This window comes from Pteropus medius, unplaced genomic scaffold (genome assembly GCF_902729225.1).
Source record: "Pteropus medius unplaced genomic scaffold, Ma_sr-lr_union100, whole genome shotgun sequence".
NCBI lineage: Eukaryota > Metazoa > Chordata > Mammalia > Chiroptera > Pteropodidae > Pteropus > Pteropus medius.
Window position 1 is genome coordinate 48,710,811 of NW_024349800.1, and position 7,537 is coordinate 48,718,347.

Here is a 7,537-nt window from a genome sequence, read left to right on the forward strand (position 1 = left end):
CCTTCCCTCTCTCACCAGTCCTCCTAGACTCCCGCCTCCTGAGTGGGGTTTGGTTTTCCCCTGGAGGCATTTGCTACCAACCTAGGGAGGAGGGCACCTCCAGACTTCAGGCTGGGCCCAGCCTGGCCCATGTTCTTCTAGGACTCCTAGAGCTGTTGTCACTCATACTTTCCATCAAATGATGCTCTGCACCCTGCAAACCAAAAAGAACAGACATTTACCTCATTTTAAAAAATGTGCGAAGGATATGAACAGGCAATTCCCTGATCTGGCTTGGCCACTCACTTGCTGTGTAAATTTGAGCAGGTAGCTTAACCATTCTGTGCCACACAGAAGTTAGTGGCAGAACTGGGAAATAGTAGAGCCTATGGTTTTCTAATTCCATTGCTAAATGGCAGTAGGGGTAGCTGATTAGGGTGTGAAATGCAGGCTATCGATTCATCTGATCAGTTAGGGATTTTCAGAAAAGACCTGATCAAGGCAGAGGTGGAAATGATTGCAGAAGAAGCTCAAGCCTGCCCTGAGCTAGCTGTGTGACCTTTAATGAGGGTCGCTTCCACTCTCTGGGTTCTACCTCCCTCATGTTGTAATAAGAAAGGATGGCTGCAGAATGACGGTATTCGTCATTATGCAGAGCTTACTGTGTTTGAATCACCTTAAGTACAGTATTTCACATAATCCCCACAGCAACCCTGTGGAGTAAGGGTTTGTATCCTCATTTTATAGATAAGAAAATAGAAGTTCAGGGAGTTAAGTAACTTGTGCAAGGGCACTCAGCTAATGAGTGACCCAGTGGGGACTCAAAGCGTTCAATGGCTGACTAGCCCCGCCATCTAGTCCCTGTGTCTGAGAAGTTGTGATGTTCTTGCAATGCTCAGGTACATACAGGGACCAGTGTCCAGGGGCCAGGCTTACCTGTACCTGGAGAAGAACCAGATGGCTCTGGGAGGCCCTTTCTCCTATCAAAGCAGAGACCCAGCCAGTCCGAGTCTGAGGAGTCACTGTGACTTCAGGACTGACAGAGGGAAAGAAACAACCCCACTCCCTTCCCTTCCTCCAGCTCTAACTCTCTAACTCCCTCCCTCCCTCCCTCCTTTCCTTCCTTCCTTCCTTCCTTCCTTCCTTCCTTCCTTCCTTCCTTCCTTCTTCTTCCTTCCTTCCTTCCTTCGGCCCCACCATTCCTTCCTTCCTTCCTTCCTTCCTTCCTTGTTTCCTTTCTTATTGAGGTAAAATCCACATAATGCGATTAACCACTTTAAAAGTGGCATTTAGTACATTTACGACGTTGTGCAACCACAACCTCCACCTACTTCTAAAACAGTTGCATCACCCCAAAAGAAAACCTCATACCCATTAATCTGTCACTCCCCCTTCCTCCCTCTTCCTAGGCCCTGGCAACCACCAACCTGCTCTCTGTTTCTTTGGGTTTACCAATTTCGGTAATAGAATAAACAGAATCATACAATATGTGACCTTTTGTGTCTGGCTCCAGGCACATTTCTCAGAGCACACTTTCTGTAACTCTTTGAGAAAGAAGGAGGAGCAGGGTCCTCTTCTGTTGCCTTTGCCTCCATCTCCACTCGCCCCCCAGTCCCTGTGCCCCCTGCTGTGCTGTGCCCTTGTGTCCCTGTGCCCCTGCCCACAGCCTCTGTGGCCCAGATCATTCATTCTATGCCATTTTTAAATTTCTTTGAACTACCTTGAAAAGAGGACTTCGGTGGTTCATAGATTCATTCAACAAATAGCTCATGGGCTAACAGGGGAGATGGAGAGGTAAACAGTCATTACGACCGTGTGATAAGGCAGCCTTAGGGGATTTTCAGAGAGCAGGGGAGCCCGCAGGGGAGACCTGTAACTCAGCTTCGGGTGAGGATGGTTACAGAAGATAACATGGAGGAGACCAGGGGTTCGATCTGTCTTGTTCACCCTGTTTCCTCAGCACATAGCACGGTTCCTGGCACCTAGACAGAGTGAATGAACTGTTCAATCGATCAATCGATTGATCAATCAGCTAAGAGCTGAAGGATAAATGAGAGTTGCCTATGCCAAAAATAGCATATCTGAAGATGTGTAGGCAAAAGTCCAGCCCCTGTGATACGAGGTGAACATTGAAGGGGAGGTGGGGGCAGGCGGGAGGGAAAGGGGCCAGACCGCGCAGGGCCTTGGAAGCTGCTCAAAGGGGCTTGACTACCCTGCATGAAAAGAGGAAACACAAAAGCAGATTCAAGCAGATTTGCATTTTTAGAAATTCACCTTTCTAATCTAGATTAGAGATTATGATGACCTAAGGATGGGCCCGGTGGACATCGTTCTTGCCCTCCTGCACTTGATATTCCAATGGGGAACAGAGGTACTTAATACATCATTAAAAAAAATAAATAATCACAAGGGTGAAGGAACTCTGAAGGATGCCATGGGTCAGGGAAATCCTCCCTGAGACAATGACCTTTAAATCAAAACCTGAGAAATGAGTAGGAGTTGGTCAATTAAAGAGTAAGGCGAAGAGCTTTCTAGACTATGCAAAATGTGTGTAAGGAACTGAGAAAAGTCCAGAGTGGTGGTTGTGAAAGTGTGAGGCCGGGAGTTTGATCAGATGAGGCCAGGGCGATATGCAGGTGTCAGACCCCAAAGAACCCTCTTACACATTTTGGACTTACCCTAAGCAAAATAGGAAGTCTTTAATGATACAAGATCCTATTTTGAAAAATAGGATAACTTCCATTTCTCTTTTGCATTTCTGTGCATGTGACCTTCTTCCTGGTCAGCATAATCATCTGCTCGCCTTGGAAGTGAAGTTGGGATCATCAAATAAACAAATGTAGAGAAGGAGATAAGTAATATCTAGCTTCTAACATCCAAAATAAGATTTTTCAGCCAGGCTATAGTCTCAAAAGACAGTCTTTGTTGAGAAAAAGGATATTCTGAATGTTTTTAACTTCCTCTTTATCAAGAAGCAAGTTCGACAGAATTGATTGTAGAGTTTTACCTGAAGAAGAGAACAGAAGAGAAAGCCCTGATCTTTGGTCCGAAGGATAGTGGAGAGGGGAAGAGAGAAGAAGCAGGTATGGAAGAAAGTCAGGTGTGCATCCTACTCATCCACCTTCCAGTTGAAGTCCCAGAAAGTGAAGGCGTGTTAGATGGGGTGGAATGGGGGGCGGGGAGGTGGGGGGTATGGGGAGTCTTCTCCAGCCCTGGGAGGAGACTTCCTCACATATCTATCTAGAGGTTTTTGCAGCACAGTAAACTTGGTGGCTTGGTAGAGCTGGGCACAGGGAAGGTTTAAATTTCACCTTCTTAAGCCACCCTGGGTTCCCACGTGGTGTTAAAATAATGGCTTCCCTAGATCTTTAGCTGTGGGTTTTATATAAGAAATGAAACAGAGGCAGGTAGATTGAAAGCCTGCTATGCTTTTAAGGAAATTGCACTGGACAACAACAAAAAGCATTGACTATGGCCTGTCACAGTCTTCACAGTTATTTATTAATATAATCCCTGGGCCCCAGAACCTGCAGCAGCAGGAAGTAGACTGAACATTCAAAATCAGTTTGGTGTTTTGGCTGCAGAGTGGGGACTGGAGGTGGCTCTAGTTGTCCAGGTGAGGGATGATGGGGGCTTGTGCAAGGGTGGTGGCTGCAGGGCTGGATAGAACATTCAGATTTGAAACGTATTTAGGAGGTAAGGCAGTTCTTGGTGGTGATGAGGAAGAGACAGTCAAGGGCAGGAAGAGGGAAGCCAAAGAAAATGGCATTTCAAAGGAGTGGTTAGCAGTGCGGGCTGCTGTGACGTGGTCAAGGAGATGCAGACTGAGATGCGTCTGTAGGATTTGGTCACAAGGAAGTACTCTCAGGGCAGTGGGGGTGGAAGCAGACTTGAGTGGGTTGAGGGAAGAGTGGGGGATGAGGAAGTAGCACAGCAAGGAAACATAACTCCTCTGAGACTCACCCTGGGAGAGTCAAGGGAGGGTTCTTGCCATTTTCAAGATGGCTAAGACTTTACCTCATTTAATGCTGATGGGAAGGGGCCCTTGGAGAGGCAGAGGTCTGCCGCAGAAGAGGAAGAGGAAACTGATTGACAAGCATCCCTGAGAAGGAGCATGGTAGGACCCAGAGCTGGGTGGAGGAATGAGCCTTGAGTGTCCCAATCACCTCTATCTCCCCGGCAGAGAAGACAGCTTCTGGCACAAAGAGGCGCTACAATCAATCAGCCGACTGAGTGATGGAAAGATTCAAGCCTCTCATTTAAGACCCACAAGATCTCAGGTTCAATTTCCATCATCCCCTAAAATCAGCCCATGCTCCAGGGATTGGGGACTCCTTTCTGGTCTCCAAAGCTGCCCCACACTTTCCCACAGGGTCTTTGCTCGGACTGTTCCTTTTGCTGGGTATGCTTGCTCTCTGCTCGTCTTGGACAGACTTTCACTCCGCCTTCCAGCCCAGGGCCCCTTCCACTGCAGAATCTTCTCTGAAACTGCCTCTTGCCACATCTAAAACCACATAACCCTTCTACCCTAAATGTCTATCTTCCCTGTCCTTCCACTCCAATCAGATTGTAACCATAATTCATATTTCTTAATTCATATTTCAAATGAAAACATCTGACTATGAAGCAGTGATGCCTCATATAACACTTGTATAAAATAGTATCTTATATAACTGTGTCCCCAATAATGCCTTCACGGTGTCATGTACTTAGTAGGGACACAAAAATATTTTTGAATGCATGGAATATTTTCTCGACCTCAAGAATATTTTCTCCTGTAAGAATATGATAGCGAGAGTCTCCATCTACACATTAATTTTTAAAATTAATTTAAATGTGGTTCTTCTATATTTATAACACGAAAACGGTGTCTGTTTTCATCTGGGAACAAAGTCTGTCTTTTCAGGTTTGTTCCATCTCTACTTGAGAAACAAATGCATGCCTTGTGAGCAAATCAAGGTAGTGACTGTATTTGCCAGTGTACCAGACACACCACTGCTAAGGGAAAAGGAATTTCTCAAGGAGCTGACAATTGCCAACACGTTCAGCGACGACGTTTGCCTCTTGGGCTTCTGAACAAGACCACAAATGTGAAGACGTGAAATCTATGAAGCACAAGAGTAAGGGGGAAACTGTATTGCTATTCACAGCTATTAGTTTATTTTCCATGCTAACAGTTCATGACTGTTTTTAGCTCAGAAAATAGAATCATTGGGATTCTCAAAAAATACTAGCAAAATGTAAATCCATCAAGATAGAAGATTGGTGGTTGCCAGGGACTGGGGTCGGGAAGGGACTGTTTAATGGGTCAGGGTTTCCTTTTGGGGTGACAAAAATATTTTGGAACTAGGTAGAGGTGGTAGCAGTACAACATTGTGACTATATAGTACTAAGTGTCACTGAATTGTTCATTTTCAAATGGTTGCTTTTATGTTATGTGAATTTCACCTCAGTAAAAAAAGTACATACCACCCAAATAACACGAGACAGTTTCTAAATGTTCTACCGGACCAAGCAGTGGTATATTCTAGAACGGCTCCAGATTTAAGGGTGCACTGCACCCCATACTTTGCCTCTGGATAAAGAATGGGGTCCCTCTGTATAAGTAGGGCCATGTCCTCAAAGTGTCCTCAGAGACACTCAGCCGAGCACTATTACAAACCAAGCCAAATATTGCTGAGTATTTATATTTCGGTTTGTTTCTCCTTTGGCTGATACAAGCACTTGGGAAGATGTTTAGTTTGATTAAGGACTCTCTAGTTCCAGAGGTGGAGCCTGAAGCAGATTTTCATTATTTTCCTTTAAAAAAGTGGAACTTTCCAGAGACAACAACTGGCAGACTGTGGACAGAGCCCCACAGCTTCGCTGGACATCTGCCCACCAGGGCCCTGTGGAGAGGCAGCGGGAGGCTCCTGCCGGCAGAGTCATGGGCTACAGTTCTCCACGCCGGGCAGGTTGGGCAAAGGCTGACAGTAAAGAGAGTGCATGGACTTGTCCTAATAGTTCACAGCTTCTCGGAAAACAGTCCTTTTGTTGTCTTGTCAGGGGAGGAACAGACTGTCAGCGAGAGCAAGGGCAGGTGTAAGAACAGCGTCCAGATCAGGTGCGTGTCTGGCCTGGAGGGGAGGCCATCAGCCCCTCTCCTTGCTGGGGCCCACTGCACGTGGGCCTGGCAGGGCCCTGGGCCAGCATGGGCTGGGCTGCCCACGTACAGGCACCTCATCCGCCCTCTAAACACATGGGGCCCAAAGGGAAATCACACCCTACCACTTCAAACGTGGACTCTGGAGCCCAGGGCCCAATAGCTGTACTATAATCAAGCTGCATCAGCCAACTTTACCACCAAGGTCTGTGGGGTTGAACCATTTAAGTTTTTCCTTATTTTAGTACTTCTCACATGCCTTCACATACATTGTCTCATGAGGTAGCCCCAGAGACAAACGCTGCTGAATGTCTTGGAAAATACTGGCTCCAGAGGAGACCCCTTTTTCCCTTACACGGTGGCCATCCAATGAGCAAAGAAAGCCTGGTAACAAAACTGTGCTCACTTGGAGAGCCCTAGATCCAGCAAAAAGCGATAGTCCTAGGAATCCCTGGCCATACCTCTTTCCTGAGGGGAAGGACTTCGCTTCATCCCTAGAACTCCAACTTTATATAATCAATGGAGTTGGCCACCAACCCAGGTCCCTGGGCAGCACCAAGCTAGCCCAGACTCAGAGGTGACTGCAAAATTCCCTGATGGACCCTGTTAGATTTGGGAACCCAACAGAGGTAGCCCCTTATTGTTTTTCCTCAAGAAAAGACTGTCTGGACGCTTTTAAGGCACTTAGAGCTGCACAAAGCAGCAGGACTGCTTAGGACTCCATCTAATAAGTGCCCAGCAATCACTGACATCCCTAATTGCCATAGGGGATGGGGTGGTGGCTGGGGGAGAGGTGGAAATTTTAACAGATGAAGCAGATTTCCAAGTGTTATTGCTATGGGAGCGCCTAGGCATGAGAGGCACTCATAGGCACCTGGCCCAGGCTTCTCTGGAGCACATAACTGCCCGGCCTACAGAAGCGGAAGTGAACATTACAGAGCATCTGCCTCCCTGGCTCTGACACCACAAGGAGACACATCGGTTCCTCAGGAAAGCACAGGTACCGCTGTGATGCCCCAGACTCTTTCTGTGTTGTCTGCTCGGGCAGAAGAGGTCACTAGGAGGCCGGGTGTTGCAACTTCAGAGGGCCACATTCCCCAAAAGACAGGTGCACCTCCCTACTGTTTACACTGCAAAGAAAGCACTGAGAACAATGTTTCTCATTTCCCCAGGGTTTCCTGGTCTACAGGACAGTGGGACTGGCCGAGATTTCTATTCTGCACCTAACAACCTGTGTCTATTCAAAAAGGAAATCCAAGAATGTGAGCATTCCACTTATTGGCACACCTCGGTTGTTTTCAGGGCTCTTTCCTGCTCATGATCTCATTTGTTCACCTGGACAATCCGAGGGATACTTTTAATTGGTTCTTTGAAGATTCTTGGGTTTCCAGAGACAACCTGTTCAAACAAAACACC